This window comes from Chrysemys picta, chromosome 2, assembly GCF_011386835.1.
Source record: "Chrysemys picta bellii isolate R12L10 chromosome 2, ASM1138683v2, whole genome shotgun sequence".
Taxonomy (NCBI): domain Eukaryota; kingdom Metazoa; phylum Chordata; order Testudines; family Emydidae; genus Chrysemys; species Chrysemys picta.
The window spans coordinates 201325756-201342924 of record NC_088792.1 but is presented as its reverse complement, the minus strand read 5'-3'; the positions used below and the strand labels follow the sequence as shown (position 1 = coordinate 201342924).

Sequence of the window (17169 nt, the reverse complement as noted above, 5' to 3'; positions counted from 1 at the left end):
GCTGCCTGTGTACGGCTTCATGAGCCATGGCATTAAGGGGTAGGCTGGGTCCCCAAGGATCACGATAGGCATTTCAACATCCCCAATGGTCACTTTCTGGTCCGGGAAGAAAGTCCCTTCCTCCAGCTTTCGAAACAGAGCAGAGTTCCTGAAGACGCGAGCATCATGTACCTTTCCCGGCCATCCCACGTTGATGTTGGTGAAACGTCCCTTGTGATCCACCAGGGCTTGCAGCAGCATTGAAAAGTACCCCTTGCGGTTTACGTAGTCGGTGGCTTGGTGCTCCGGTGACAAGATAGGGATATGGGTTCCGTCTATGGCCCCGCCACAGTTTGGGAATCCCATTTCAGCAAAACCATCCACTATTGACTGCACGTTGCCCAGAGTCACTACCCTTGCTATCACCAGGTCTTTCATTGCCCTGGCAAATTGGATCACAGCAGCCCCCACAGTAGATTTGCCCACTCCAAATTGATTCCCGACTGACCGGTAGCTGTCTGGCGTTGCAAGCTTCCACAGGGCTATCGCCACACGCTTCTCAACTGTGAGGGCTGCTCTCATCTTGGTATTCTGGTGTTTCAGGGCAGGGGAAAGCAAGTCACAAAGTTCCATGAAAGTGCCCTTACGCATGCGAAAGTTTCGCAGCCACTGGGAATCGTCCCATACCTGCAGCACGATGCGGTCCCACCAGTCTGTGCTTGTTTCCCGGGCCCAGAATCGGCATTCCACGGTATCAACCTGCCCCAGTAACACCATGATTTCCACATTGCTGGGGCCTGTGCCTTGTGAGAGGTCTATGGCCATGTCAATTTCCTCATCACTCTCGTCGCCGCGCTGCAATCGCCTCCTCGCCTGGTCCGGGTTTCGCCTTGGCATGTTCTGGCTCTGCATATACTCCAGGACAATGCGCGTGGTGTTCATAGTGCTCATAATTGCCGCGGTGATCTGAGCGGGCTCCATGATCCCAGTGCTAGCTATGGCGCCTGGTCAGAAAAAAGGCGCGAAAGTAGTATCTGATGGACCAGGAGAAGGAGGGCGGGAGGGAGGGAGGGAGGGCCGAGTGACGACATGGCGTACAGGTACAGGAACAGGGAGAAACACAAACAACTGTCACACAGAATGGTGCCCCCAAAGATTAAACTGGAAACCCTGGGCTTAGCAGGCCGTTGATTTCACGGAGGAAGGGGAAGCAAATGAACACAGAACAAATCTATTTTTTACATCTTAAGGTGGCAGCCGACGCTGCAGCATGAGTGACAGCCATACCAATATGATGATGATGGTTACCAATCATAAAATACCATCATCTGCCAAAAGGCAAGGGGCTGCTGCTGTGTAGCAATGCAGCCCCACGTCTGCCAGCCCCACGTCCGCCAGCACCCAGCATCGCCCTCGGCCTCTTCTGGGTGCTTAGCAGACAATACTGGGCAATTGGCAGAAAATAGTATATTATGACTGGTAACCGTCATCATCAAAACAGTAGCATGTCTGCCCAGGTGGCCATGATTGACAGCCATACCAGTATGACGACGATGGGTACCAGTCATAATATACCATCGCCTGGAAGGGGCTGGTGCAATGCAGCACTACGGCTGCCAGCCCCACGGCTATCACTCATGCTACACTGTCTACCGCCAAAAGGCAGTTAGCAGCTGCTGCTGTGTAGCAATGCAGTCCCACGTCTGCCGGCACCCAGAGGACATATGGTGACGGTGAGCTCAGCTGAGCTGAGCGGGCTCCATGCTTGCCGTGGTATGTTGTCTGCACAGGTAACCCAGGTAAATAGGTGCGAATCTATTGTCTGCCGTTGCTGTGACGAGGGGGGAGGGGCCTGACAACATGTACCCAGAACCGCCCGCGACACTGTTTTGCATCATCCGGGCATTGGGATCTCAACCCAGAATTCAAAGAAAAGGCGCGAACCGCTTCTCGGCTCGAGCTGTGGCGCAAACGTAGTATCTGACGGCCTAGGGGAAGGAGGGAGGGGGGCCGAGTGACGACATGGCGTACAGGCACAGGGAATTAAAATAAAGAACGGTGGCTGTGCATCAGGGAGAGACACAAACAACTGTCACAGACTGGTCCCCCCCAAAGATTAAACTGAAAACCCTGGGTTTAGCAGGCCGTTGATTTGACGGAGGGAGGGGGAAGCAAATGAATACAGAGAAAATCTATTTTTTTACATCTTAAGACGACGGTGCAGCGTGACTGATAGCCCTCGGCATCTTTCTGGGTGCTTGGCAGCAAATACGGGGCGGTGTATGACGATGGTCTTCAGGCCTATTGCACAATCGGCTGCTCGGGGAAGACTCTGCTAACGTGCGATGACCCGACTTGTAATAGGCCGGCTAACAGTCATAATACACCATTTACTGCCAAAAGGCAAGCCCCACGGCTGCCAGCACCCAGATCGCCGATGAAGGCTACCAGTCTACTGCACCGTCTACCGCCAAAAGGCAGTTAGCAGCTGCTGCTGTGTAGCAATGCAGTCCCACGTCTGCCGGCACCAAGAGGACATATGGTGACGGTGAGCTCAGCTGTGCTGAGCGGGCTCCATGTTGTCTGCACAGGTAACCCAGGTAACCCAGATAAAAAGGCGCGAATCTATTGTCTGCCGTTGCTGTGACGGGGGAGGGAGGGGCCTGACGACATGTACCCAGAACCGCCCGCGACACTGTTTTGCATCATCCGGGCATTGGGATCTCAACCCAGAATACCAAGGGGCGGCGGAGACTGCGGGAACTGTGGGATAGCTGTGGGATAGCTACCCATAGTGCAATGCTCCGGAAGTCGACGCTAGCCTCGTACTGTGGACGCGGTCTGCCGACTAGAGCACGTAGAGCATTTTATGTGTGGACATACACAATCGGCTGTATACAACCGATTTCAATAAAACCGGCTTCTATAAATTCGAACTAATTTCGTAGTGTAGACATACCCTCACAGAGGTCACAGTGGCAGGTGGCAGCAGAAGGTGACGGCGCAGGGCCATTGGCAACAGAGCAATGGAGTGAACGGTGGCACAATGAACAACCGTGGCCAGAACGAACAGTGAACAGCTGGAGGAACGAGCAAGGTGCCTTCTTGCCCCCCACCTGGGAGGTGAACTCATGTGAAAGCACCTCTGAACTCTGAGTCTCGCTTTCCGAGGACAACACTGGTGAGTGGGGTGCGGTAGAGGGAAAAGTGAGGGGCATGTTAAATAAACGTTTGTTTGTTGGACTATATTTTAGTGACTTTGCTCCAGAATGCTAGATTTGTGACTGGGAATGGAAACTAGTAGGCCAAGATTTTAAAAATGCATTATTTGCCAAGGTTGTTATCTCACATTGTTGCTATCTTGAGAGGTCATTATGTTGGGGAGTTTCTGTACTAAACATTTTTATTATTACAAATAATTTTTACATAAGAATGGCCATACTGGGTCAGACCAATGGTCCATATAGCCCAGTATCCTGTCTTCCAACAGTGGCCAAGGCCAGGTGCTTCAGAGGGAATGAACAGAACAGGTAATCATTGAGTGATCCATCCCGTGTTGCCCATTCTCAGCTTCTGGCAAACAGGCTAGGGACACTCAGAGCATGGTGTTGCATTCCTCCCCATCCTGGCTAATAGCCACTGAGGGACCTATTCTCCAGGAATTTATCTAGTTCTTTTTTTAATCCTGTTATAGTTTTGGTCTTCACCGCATCCCCTGGCAAAGAGTTCCAGGGGTTGACTTTATGTTGTGTGAAGAAGTACTTCCTTTTGTTTGTTTTTTAAACCTGCTGCCTATTAATTTCATTTGGTGACTGCTAGTTCTTGTGTTATGAGAAGGATTAAATAACATTTCCTTATTCACTTCCTTCACACCAGTCAAGATTTTATAGACCTCTATCATATCCCTCCTTAGTTGTCTCTTTTCCAAGCTGAGAAGTCCCAGTCATTTTAATCTCGCCTCCTGTTTCATACCCCTAAATATTTTAGTTGCCCAATAACTATTTTAGTTTAGTTATTGTATCTTTTCCAATTCCAATATATCTTTTTGGGGATGGGGTGACCAGATCTGCACACAGTATTCAAGGTGTGCACGTACCATGAATTTATATAGACGCAATATGATATTTTCTATCTTATTATCTATCCCTTTCTTAATGATTCCCAACATTCTGTTTGCTTTTTTGACTGCCGCTGCACATTGAGTGGATATTTTCAGAGAACCATCCACAAAAACTCCAACATCTTTCTTGAGTGTTAACAGCTAATTTAGACCCCATCATTTTGTATATATAGTTGAGATTATGTTTTCCAGTGTGCATTGCTTTGCATTTATCAACATTGAATTTCATCTGCCATTTTGTTGCCCAGTCACCCAGTTTTGTGAGATCCCTTGTGACTCTTCGCAGTCTGCTTTAGACTTAGCTATCTTGAATAGTTTTGTATCATCTGCAAATTTTGCCACCTCACTGTTTACCCATTTTTCCAGATCATTTATGAATATGTTGAACAGTAGTGGTCCCAGTACCAATCCCTCAGGGATACCACTATTTATCTCTCTCCATTCTGAAAACTCATAATTTATTCCTACCCTTTGTTCCCCATCTTTTAACCAGTTACTGATCCATGAGAGGACTTCCCTCTTATCCCATGATGGCTTACTTTTCAAAAGTCAATTTAAATAAATTTAAAACAAATATATATTTGTTTTAGAAATCTAGAACTAATATATATTTGTTTTAGAAATCTAGAACTGTTATGCGTTTTGGTGTAATTTGCATTATCCTTATGTTAAATCTGCATTATCCTAACAAAACATTTAATTTATTCATCTCTCTTTTATATGTTGCAGCTCAAAGAGAAAATGAAAAGACAAAAAACAATGCAACAACTTTTCCACTCAAAGGCCTCAAAAACCAATCAAGGTGAAGAACACATCAAGAACCAAGAATATATCAACATGTCATTTGAAGGTTCAAGTGGTGTATCTACATCTGACCAGCCCGAAACACAAATACAGCTGCCTACTGAAGAAACAGTGTCTCCAAAACCTTAAGGCAGTTCCCGATGTTTGTCAGTCAAAGTGTTCCCATTTATTGAAGTTACAAAAGATGGCTCCTGGTGCATCCCTCTTGCAAAAAAGCTTACGAAGAAGGAAAGCTTTCCAATGCTATAACTGGTAAAAGTGGAGGAGCTTGGTTTGTCAGACCGATCAACAAAGCCAATGCTGACAAACTACATGAAAAGACTGCAAAACACCAGGCCTCTGGAGTGTATCAACATGCAGAAAGCCTTATAAGCCCACTTTCAAAGCCAATTTTAGAAGTACTTAATGAGGCTGGAGAGACAACATAGTTCATGCGAACAAACATGGCTGTGGCATCATACTTTCTATTTAAGCAAGAGATACCACTACAAACTGGAGGCCAATGTTAAGTGTATTGTCACTTGTTCATCCTGAAGTTGAACACTGGTTCTGAAAAAGACCAGCAAATGCTCACTATATCTTTCTGCAAAAACTCAACTGACTGGCTAGAAGCATGCAGTGCAACAGTGAAAGATTCAACAGTTGAAAAAGTGAAGAACTCTCTCACCACATTCAAAAAATGTGCATACATGGCTGATGAATGCACCAATGCAAATGGGCATCAAGTATTAAGTCATTGCGTACGTTATCTTTCTAGATGTTCAAGTTATAAAAGACACATCAGCTGCATCTGTGACAACCCACATCTTAGAAGAGTTAAATGCTTGTCAATTGGACTCCAGACAGATGGCTGCTTGTGCATTTGATGGAACTGCAAACTTCTCTGGAAGACATGGTGGAATACAAGCTTTGCTCAGAGAAAAGTGTAACCCTAATCTCTCCTATACACACTGCAGAGGCCATCTGCTCCAATTAGCGCTAGTTCGAGCTGCAGACTCTTCAAAAGACATTAAAAAAGCTATAAATTTAATGTCTTCATTATATTCTTTTTTCAGCAAGAGTCCAAAAAGAGTGAATATCTTGGAAACTATAGAAGATACACTGGGACTGAAGTTCAAACTAGTCCAACCTGAGAAAACCCACTGACTTTCTCATGAACGTGGCTGTTGTCTTAAAATTACTGCAGCCATTATTACTGGCTTTGGAAAGTGTCCACCAAGATGGGAGGATCTAAGTAGTGAGGGTGGTGGATTACTTTTGTTACTACGTTCAGAGAAGACTATTGCCATTCTCTCTCTTGTAAGTCTACTGTTGAAACCACTTGGGTCATTAAACAATGCCATCCAGGCATCTACCAAAGTAGTAGATCTTTGACCAGCAATAGAAGCTACATTTGGATCAATCAGAGATCTATCCATTGAAAAAGTACTGGAAGAAGCAAAGACTTCAGTTCAGAAGTTGACTAATGAAGGAATTTATATTGAATCCTTAAGTGAAGAGGACAAGAAGTGTTTGTTAAGACAACTGAAAAAGTACACAGACTTGATTCTTAAAATCTACAACAGCGACTTCTAAATTCTACTCAACCTCTATGTAGTTTTTACAGATCCCTGTCTGAAAAAATACTGACAGTTCAGTGGAGTGAGGCACTATCAGCAATGGGGCTGCCATGTGCTCAGGACAGAATAGAGAATTTGAACACAGAGTGAAATATCATACGACGAATGAATGAAGATTTGACTTCAACTTCTTTTTTATCATCACTAGTGGCTTGACCCGATCTTTGTGCTATGTTTCCTGGGATGAAATAGTAGGAATTCATCTCTTGCTACTCCCAAACACAACAGCTACAGTTGAGCGTTCTTTTTCATCATTGAATAGAATTGTGTGTTCTGAAAGAAGTCGCCTTCTGCCTGATCATGTGAATGAACTAATGAGCATATCAATTGAAGAAATGGAAGTACCGGACACACGAGAAGCCACCAAAGATGAACACATTGCATTCAAGAAGTTCATTAACAGAGTTGTGCAAAATTATAACAAGAAACCAAGAAGGATGTAGATGTAGTGCTTCATAGAAGGCTTGAGCAGCCAACTTTAATTTATATGATGATTTTAAAACATGGGTTAAATCTAATAAAATGGTCATGAAACATTTTTCAGTTTTTACTATGGTGCCATACAGCCCACCTTCATCCTCATGGACTCACCCCTCATTGGCCCTGACTCCCCACCCCCTTGTAAATTCTAACATTCCTCCCTCCCCTCATTTCAATTCCTGGGGGAAACACTGGAAACTGAACAAGTCACTCTAAAGAGAAAAATTTTGCCCAGAAAGATGGAAAGTTCTCACAAAACCTTTTATAATGTTTAAGGGAGGCATTACTCTCCTGACTCCCAGTCCTATAAAGTAGCAAAGTAGAGTTTTACAGACGGTTTTGAAGACGGATAATGAGTTACTTTTGCAGACATTTATGGGGAGCAACTCCAGGCATGAGGGCAGCATGGGGGAAAGGCATGAAGCTGCTTGCTTGAAAATTTAGCAACTGGATGGTGTTTTAAAAGGTGTTTTTCTTTAACATACCTAATGCACACCCATCTAGCATTAATATAGTCCATGTATTTTAAGATCCAAAAGAACGAGTCAGGCATTAAAAAACCCTTAGAACTTCACATGCCATAGCAGTCCACAATTATTTCAATCAGATCTTCAAACCTTTATGTCAAATCTTTTCATCCATTCAGAACTCTCCAACTGAAACGGTGATTTTGTAGAGCAGCTGGGTAGGGTGCTTTAGTGATTCTGGGGCTTGCCTTTTCTCCCCTCATGCTGCAGTTCAAGCCTATCTTGAGGGGAGTGAATGTTCTCACAGAGTCCTATGTTTAATACAAGGGCTGTTTGTTCTGTTTTCAGAAAACCTATCAAAACGTACATTTAAAAAAATTACTGTATTTTTGTAAAATGGTGGAATAATGTAAGTATTACCAGTCATTAAAAAATACTTAACTGAATCAACAAGCATTTCTATTTTTAACTGTTCCTTTATTATGAAGAATTTCTTCATGACTCTATCTAGAACAGATTGACTCAAAGCATTCAATTTTTGCTTAGATCACTGAGAAGATTAGTGTATTGCATAGGTCACAGAAAACAGACATTATGTAAATATCAGACCCTTGCCAGCTCCTCTCTCAGGATTCATCCTCAATTCACCAAGAAACAGTGTGCATCAAGCCTATCCAGTAAAAACAACAAGGAGTCTGGTGGCACCTTAAAGACTAACAGATTTATTTGGGCATAAGCTTTCGTGAGTAAAAACCTCACTTCTTCGGTTGCATCCGAAGAAGTGAGGTTTTTACTCACGAAAGCTTATGCCCAAATAAATCTGTTAGTCTTTAAGGTGCCACCAGACTCCTTGTTGTTTTTGTAGATACAGACTAACACGGCTACCCCCTGATACTTGAAGCCTATCCAGTGTTAAAAGAAAGCACAACCCATGACTATGTGAATGCATTCTATCAAGAGCTAAACCAAATTACAACACACATTCACAACTGACTGATCTGTTGGAGTTTGCTTGCCTAGTGCACAAGTTTTTTTTGCCAATAAATATTTGAAATCTGCACCACGACACCCTAGTCTGTCTGGGATCAGAGTTCAATAGAGAAAAAATTGTTTCTACTTTTAATCTTCTTATGCTATCTTTCCTGTATCTTTTCTGTATCTATCTTTTCTGTAGAGAATAAAAGGATTTTTTCCCCAGGGGACCCAAAGGCAAGCTATCAGTGCTCAAAGTATTCTACAAAGTATAAAATACTATATAGCCTGCATGCACTGGGCTTATAATGCATTTGCTACAGTCTTAGAGTTCCAACACAATATGTACGAGGCACACTTCTGGCAATGTAAAGCAGCAAGAAGAAATATTACTTTTATAGAGCAAATCAATGAACATTCAATAGGACTAAGTTTCAGACAAATCCACAATAGTGTGGAATTGCCACATGTTCTAAGGATACAACTCAGCCTGAGCTGTTACCTGTATCAAAGTTATTTTATAGAAGCACTATGATTCTCTCTCTGTGCACATAATCTAGATGTTGTGATGTAAAAGAAATTATATTGTGAAAATGAGCTCCCTGACTGCCCCCGGAAAGCCTGCCCCTGACTGCCCCCCGCTGCCCCATCCACCCCCCCCCCGCCCCATTTATGCGCCCCCCCCCACTCCCTGTCTCCTGACCACCCCTAGAGCCCCCACCCCCTGACTGTCCCCCGCTGCCCCATCCAACCCCTCCTCTCATTCCTGACTGCCCCACCCCGGGACTCCTGCCCCATCCAACCACCCCTTCTTCCTGACCGTCAGAGAGGGGGGTATTCAGGAATGAGAGGACGGGTTGGGTGAGGGTTCCGGGGGCAGTCAGGACACAGGGAGCGAAGGTGTGTGTGGATGGGGCAGGGGTCTTGGGGAGGGCCCATCAGGGAACGGGGGGGTTGGATGGGGCAGGAGTACTGGGGGGGCCGTCAGGGGGAGAGAAGCAGAGGGGGGGGAGATAGGGGGTTGGGGCCAGGCCATGCCTGGCTGTTTGGGGAGGCACAGCCTCCCCTAACTGGTCCTCCATACAATTTCCGAAACCTGATGCGGCCCTCAGGCCAAAAAAAGTTTCCCACCCCTGCTCTAGAATCTGAGTATCTCACCTTAATCACCCCCATGTTTTTAGTTCCTGAGGGAGCTGTGGTAAACCTCCCCTATGGAACAGGACACAATCATATATAAACCTTTCATAGATTTAATATAATATGGTCCCCAAAGATATTGCATGCAATTGCAATAGCTGTCAATCCAGCATTTTTCAGTTTGAAATTAACACACACATATTGATTTTTTTTTTTTTTTAAATCTCATACTGCAAAGCATTTTTAATCAACCATCATCTAGAAAAACAAGTGTCTGCATACAGCTTCAGTTTAAAAGGAATTTTTATTGGATTTTTTTTCTCCAAAAAATAAGGGGAAAACAAAGACAAACAACAAAACAAAGAGCAATTATGTAAAGGTATGGACAGGGAGGGAAAAGAAAGGAAGGGGGTAGGGAGGGAAAAGGAGAGTTACATCTCAGTTTCCTTCCACTAGGAATTAATCAAAGATTTCTAAAAAGTCAGACTAAATCTTTTCAAATTTCTCTTGAGGTCCCTCTTCTCCAGAACATTGCCTGCTCTTTACCAGCCAGGTTAGCCAAGCCGCTATGCAAAACTTGTATCTCTGGAGGTAGCCTGCTCTTCCATCTAAGCTATGTGAGTTATTGGGCTATAAGCACAGCTCTAGAGAACCAAGGTTTCTGTGAGCTGGAGAGTTTATAGGATAATGTCCCAAAACACAATTCTGAGAAGTAATTTTTAAGGCGGTATCCACTATTATATTAATCCTCCTGCCTACTCCCAAAATATGGGAGATCCACATCTCCAGCAGCAGTCTGTTTTGCAAGGACCACACACACACTGTAACCTAAGCAGGGGCCAGTGTGAACGAACTATAATTTTCTCCTGAATCAGCCTTAAACGTAGATCAATAGTATAGTTTTTAATGTTTTGCAAGGCACTTCCCCATTGGCTAAAAATAAATTAAAAAAAGAATATTTTTTAAACTGAGTTTAAACCACTTTACATTAATGGTAAGCTGAATTTAAGCAAAGATGACAGCATCTTCACTGAAAGCTTGAATAAAAGGTAAATGGCACAGACTAACACCTCACTTCATTGGCTCATTTTCAAATCCACAGCCATTCCATCTCCACAACCTAGTGAAGATTCCATAATATGTTTACTCTGTCATAATTAACTCATCAACACTCTTGGAGAAAAATCTTATAAATATTAATTTCTGCTACTGTGGGTTTTTTTAAACAGTTGGAACTTTAAACAAAACACAGAAGAATATAGTAATAGTTACAGACTACAGCTCAGTTTAAAGCCTAAATCCTCCTCATCCTCCTTATGGATCTGTCATGTTCACTGGACTTAAATCCTAATCTTTCTTAGTTCTGCATGCAGTAAATTATCAAGAATTTAACAGTATCAAGTGAAAGCCAGTTTATGTTTTTCTAATGTGAGAGTCTTAAATAATCCCTTAAAATAGACAGTATTAACAGAAGCATTTTAGTATCATTAGTTTTTTACATCACCATAAATTCTTTTAGGTGCTTGTACAGACTTGTTGGCTAGAATCTGTTCATTTAAAATCTGATTCCTCCCCACTAATTGCTTAACTATTTTTAGCTGTCAAATATAGGCTGTGCATGCAGATACTGCTGGAAGACAGATGTGAAAAAATTAACTAAGTTATATCTGAAATGAAAATTTTGCTTCTTTAAAGACTGTTTTTCTGACATATCAGCTAAATGAAATTAAAACTGAGTTTGTATGGTCAACGCTGACATTTCAAGGCCAAAGGGAATATGCATTCCCTTTGGATTTCATGAAGGACTGATCCCAAAACCTCTAACTCTTGTTAAAACTAGTAAATTCCTCTATGATTTTACTATAAATACACAATAAGGATCTGATTCTGCAAACCCGTGCTCCTTTGAGTAGCTCTTATTGGGATCATTCATGAAGAAGGGCAGAATAGTACAAATTTTATGTTCTCAACTCTTCCATTCTAAATGTCCAAACTTAAAATATTTCTCAAAATCATTAGTCAGACCATCAACAAATTGCTGTTTGCCAAAGCTAATGACTATAACAGTACTGTACTCTACTTATGGTAACAGAAAACCCCCAGGTATGTAGCATTTTTCATCTCTAATGACTGCAAAGCACAAAACAAATCTAAAATTTATTGAAATTCAACACGTTATCTAGATGGAACACCTCACCAAATTCTCTCTTTTTTTTTTTTTTTTATTTGGAGGGTTTTGTTTTGTGTTTTGAACAGGGTTTAAACCAGTCATTCAAGGCTGTAGATGTTGGTATTCTTTATACTTTACCATGCCAAGCATTTTCCCCACTCCTATTTTTACATGCTGAAACTTCATCACATTGAGGCTGTGCATCAGACCCACCATCTTTCCAGTAAAGAGCGTATAGCTAATTAATGGCTAGGGGCATATGGGAATAGCTGACATTTACTTTATTTATGATGATACAAATGGGGTATGTGGATATATAGTAAATACACATATATAAAGATATATATATACACACACACACACACACACAGTTGATTTTAAATTATTATAAACAAAATAAGTGACAGCTATTACAACTTCCCTCTCAACCTTGCCATTAATTAGCTGATTTCTTTCAGGCATAGTGATAGAGTGGTCCTGAAGAGGGATTTGAAGGATCAGAGGGTACTGTCCTTATGGATCAGCTTGTCAAGAGCATTCCATACAAAGGGGGTGGAATGAAGGAAGGCGTGAAGACGTTTGTACAAGACCCTGACGAAAGACAAAGGGTGGCATCATTAACAAGATGGAAATGGCATTGGGAAGACATAAGACAAGACTGGGCAGGTAGGAAGCGTGTATATACTATATGTTAACTGGCTTATTTGTGTGTATGTTTAACCAATATTACTTAACTAAGTTTTGAAACTACTAGCTACATTGTCTGAGATAGACAGAGCCCTGAATGATCAGCAGTAAGGAGCTGCTCCACTCCAATAATATGACATCATTTTAGTTGCAAATGTGTACCCCAGGATCTCTGAACAGCTGTGCTTCCATGGTCTGAATCCTTCCCTGCCACTCATGGTGTCATTACGGGGTGGCTAGTGTCATACAGATACTTAGAGCATTACTTCTACTCAGGGAAGCACAGGGCTGTTATTGTACTGGCCACTGTACATGGGGCACAGGATGAGGGAGATTTCTTGAGCTCTTCCATCCCCGTGTACACAACAACTAGGCTCAGCTGGGAACAACTGGTGTATATAATCAATTTAAGATATTTTAAATCCAACAAAGCATATTTGTGAAAGGATAGAAAATTGAGAAAATTATACATAAAATAAACATTGAGTAAAATATAGAGGCAGCTATAGTTATCCCCACACACACACACACTGCCCCCCCCAAAAAAAACAGTCTTACAAAAAGCCACCTAAAAATAACCATGACTGTTCTTCAGTACCCAAAGTCAGAAGCGCTAAAGTTAATATTTATGTAAGGGAGAGGGAGAAAAGAGAGGTAGGTTTTTATAGTGGCACTTTAATATAGTGAGTATCATTAATGTAACATTGTTATATTTAATATAGCTTATTAATAAAACTAATTAAGATATGAGGCTCATAATGCACTTCTTCCTGGTGGTAGTTTACAGTTCTGTACCATACTGCACAGAGTTAAAATAATCACGGTTGCAGTTAGTGTGTTCTTATGTAAGACACCGAAATTCCCCTTGGTAGACGTAAGAACAATTTGCTTTTATGTTTTGTCCTGAAGCATGATTTTTCACTCCCAGCCAAAAGACAGATTTCTAATTGCATAACCAAACATAAACCATTAACAATCTTCTTAACTTCACTCCCAATGAGTGACCACAGAAATGTCTAACGATCCAAACGGGTCTTATTTTGCTTTTTAGACCTCAGTACACATGGAGAAATAGGCTCCTGTCATGCTACAACTCCTTATTTACAAATTCTTTGTCAAGGAAGTTCAAATCTTCAACTTTGATTGTACTAATAAGGCCAAAGGAAAAATTCTCATCTTTTATAAAACAGATTTTTTAAATGCCTTTAAAATATCTAAATAGTGAACCTATATTACATCCATTATCACTATTCAAAAGGTTTCAGTCTAAAGAGACTTTATGGACAAAAATCAATGAAATTAGTTGACTGACCATTTATTATATCTCAATTAAAAATATTAAATACAGCAACGTTGACCCAAACATGTATAATTGCCTTAATCAAGGGGAGCAGAAGGCATGGAACAGCTGTTCTGACATAAACAAATGGAAACCAAGAAATCGGAAGTAAAGGCATTCACTCCATCCTCAATGACACTGTTACAAGAAAGGAAAGTGGTACAAGAAAGTAATAAAATGTCAACTCTGTTTTTTACTTCATTTCAGTTTCTAGTGCCATATTTCTGTGATATGACACACTGCATATGTGTGGGAAGGCTCAGCCACCCCTGAGGAGGGCAAATGGCGTTTGTATTGCCTGGATTCCAGGGAAGGACAGCTGTGAAGGGTGGTTACAGTTCCACAGGAGCCTCTCAGCAGTGGCAGTGTAACACTGTATCTCAGAGGCACCCCAACCACACCCATACCTTGGTGAGAATCTATCCAGGTGCTTATATGGTCCACATCATTATAATATCTGAGCACTTAATAAACATTAATGAATTTACCCTCAGAGCACCCCCATTTCTGCAATGTAGGGCAGTATCTCCACTTTACAGACAGGGAACAGAGGCAGAAACCCCAAAGCCTGATCCAAAGCCCATTGATACAACAGGATCAAGGCCTAAGTGGTTTACCCAAGATCACACAGGAAGCCTGTCGCATGTTTTTCCTAGTATGTCTGGCATTAATGCCCAGGGTATTCCTGCTTTTTTGGTCCACTTACACTTCTCTTGGTAATGCCTATGCAATCCTTCAATAAGCTCTGCCCATATAGAATTCACAGAGTTGCCAACTCTTATGACTTTAAAGCCCCAGCTCCTGGAGTCATGTGAATACACGAGAATCTTCGCTCTTATTAAAAAAAATTCTAGTCCTCATGGTTGTGGAAGAAAGCTTGAAAGCTTGACTCTAGTATACTCTAAAGGAAAGAAGCCAAAAGACAACCCCAAAATGTATTATTTTTATTTTAATCTCATGATTTGTTTTGGACCTGACCAATTATTTTTGAATGCTTAGGGTTGGAAATACTGAACTCTCTGCAAGATTATGACCTAAAGTTGCAAACAGTAAACCGCAGCAGAACTGGAGAAATCCTCTCTTCTAGGTGACCTGATATCACATAAACTTCTTCCTTCTCCCTAGCTAAGGGGTGTTCTCATTAACAGCAAGTCTGTTTCTTCTAAAATACTCCACTTTTAGCAGGAGGACAGGCCACGTGTGTGATTGCAACAACAGGTAAAATTGTTGTGCTCGTAGATAGAGCTATTGATTTCTTATGATACTGAGCACTCCTTTTTCTTCTCAACTTCTGCCTACTCAAAAAACTAGTTAATCTAAAAACAGGAACACATTAAATGTTTTATTTCTCCTCCAACCTTCATTACCTTGCCCTTATTCATATCAAATATATTTGATATGATACTTTGGCTGTATCAACACCAAGTCTCACATACATGTGTGACAAAACGTCCATATCTTGCGGTTCAGGGAAGGGACTCACACCTGGATCACTGAAGAATCAAACAGAACGAAGCTGACTCCTCCTGATTTCAGCTCCAGGGAGACAACTAATTGAGAAGGGCTGTTCCTCTTTGCTTCTCCTTTTCAGAAGGAACTTTTTTTCTTTAGTTTAGGAAGAGAAAAGAAAAGAAGATTGTCCCAAAAGCTGCACCCCATTTTTCTCCTCATTAGTGTGAGGAAGGACAAATCAGAATGGGAGAGGCTGCCATCTCTGCCCCCTTTTCAGGAGGAGATTGTTGGGTGTGGGATGATCAACCATTCCCTTCTTATTTCTTCTTTTTATCAAGAGTGGAGAGTATTGGCTAGTCCGAGAAAAGCCATCCACTTCTACTGGCTGAAAGGGGGAAGTTGAGCCATAAAATACCCTGTTTCTCTCCTTCAGTGGGGGACATCAAGTGAAATCCTGATGTCTCATGGTTAAGTAAATGCCCTCACAAGGGGAGGGTGTGTTTGGAACTGAGGGCAGGACAAGCATATCATAAAATAATCATGAAGGAAAAATGGGACAGAGGAGGGTGTCCCACTGTGGAGAGGACAGATCTTCAGTGTGGGGAAGATTGCAAAACTAAAAGATGTCTATGGAGAGAGTGGCCTCTCCATCAAAAATTTATAAGACAACTGAATCATAGAGAGATAATTAAAACAACAGAAACTTCAACCCTGTGGGGAGGAAGGTGTGCCAGCAGTGATCTCTTGTGGAGCATTGTCCTGTATATCCTTAGAGAACAACAATTACTGGTATGCAATTCTCTTTTCTCTAAAGATACTCATCACAACATATCCTCACTCATAGGGACTAAAGCTCCTAGGAGGTTGTCTCTATAAAGAAAAACAAGCAAAAAAGGCTTAAGGACAAGAACAGGCAAAGAAAAATGCCAACAAGGTCAAACACTGCTATTTTAGATCAGATGAAAGCCTTTTTACACCAAGTTCAGGGGAAGGGCTTAACTGGGATGGCTATGGGGACATTCCAGACATGCTGCCAGAGTGACAAAAAGTGGAACTTTATCAATAACTCTAGAATGAAGATTAGGATGTATCCATATCACCACCATATCCTTGAAAAATGTAATATAAAGTAAATTAGTCATTAAGGATTGTAGTTCACTGAGCTGAAGTCACAGTCAACAGGAAAATTACTTTCCATGTAAGAGGCCTGAACTCAATTAGCTCTAAAGGACCTTTTATCAGCTTAGTTAAGAAGACATCAGAAGGCTTTAACCAGGGAAGGCTGGTCTCAATTCTGTCATACCCTACGTGACCCTGATAAAGTGCTGCCAAAACCTGGTCTACTTTCAGCATTTTCATTGAAGGCCAAATGAGTTGTCAAATGTATGTCACCGGAGGTCATCTTTAATTGAGTGACTGGTGAAGAAAGCTGCTAAACAATTTTTGTGTAGGACATGTAAGTAGGCCACTTCCCACCAATCTGTATTAACATTTTCCCCTTACAGTTATTTGTCCTTCTAGTATACAGCTTCCAAGCAACTAGATGGAATTAACACCTGTTTGGAGACAGCCCAAACCCCCAGGAGCCATGCTTACAGAGTGATGGACCCTGGGTTGAATGCATACAGGTGCCCTGCTTCTAAGTGATCAATTGGGTCTAGACTCTCAGCCTGAAGGGACTGTGATACATCCTAACAGGATCAAGAACCATGTTAATCTCAGACAGCAGTGGCTATTAGGACTAGATAATGGGCGATTTATCTCTTACACTTTCAAGCTTTTTCAGGACAAATGGTGAGCCCAGGTGGCAAAGGTACCCAGAGTGAACACTACCAAGCCTTGGCAGTGTTCAGATCCAGGGTTCTGGTTTAGGTTCTCTCTACCGTTACGGACATGAAGAATATAGATATAGAATTATTCATATTCCCAATAGAGGCTCATTA

The 17169-nt window shown here is 42.0% G+C and overlaps 1 protein-coding gene across 10 annotated transcripts in view; it reads right to left on the bottom strand.

The window, feature by feature from the left end:
- Nucleotides 1-17169, bottom strand: part of SPIRE1 (spire type actin nucleation factor 1) — a 172077-nt gene that overhangs the window by 67096 nt on the left and 87812 nt on the right. The window lies entirely within an intron of this gene.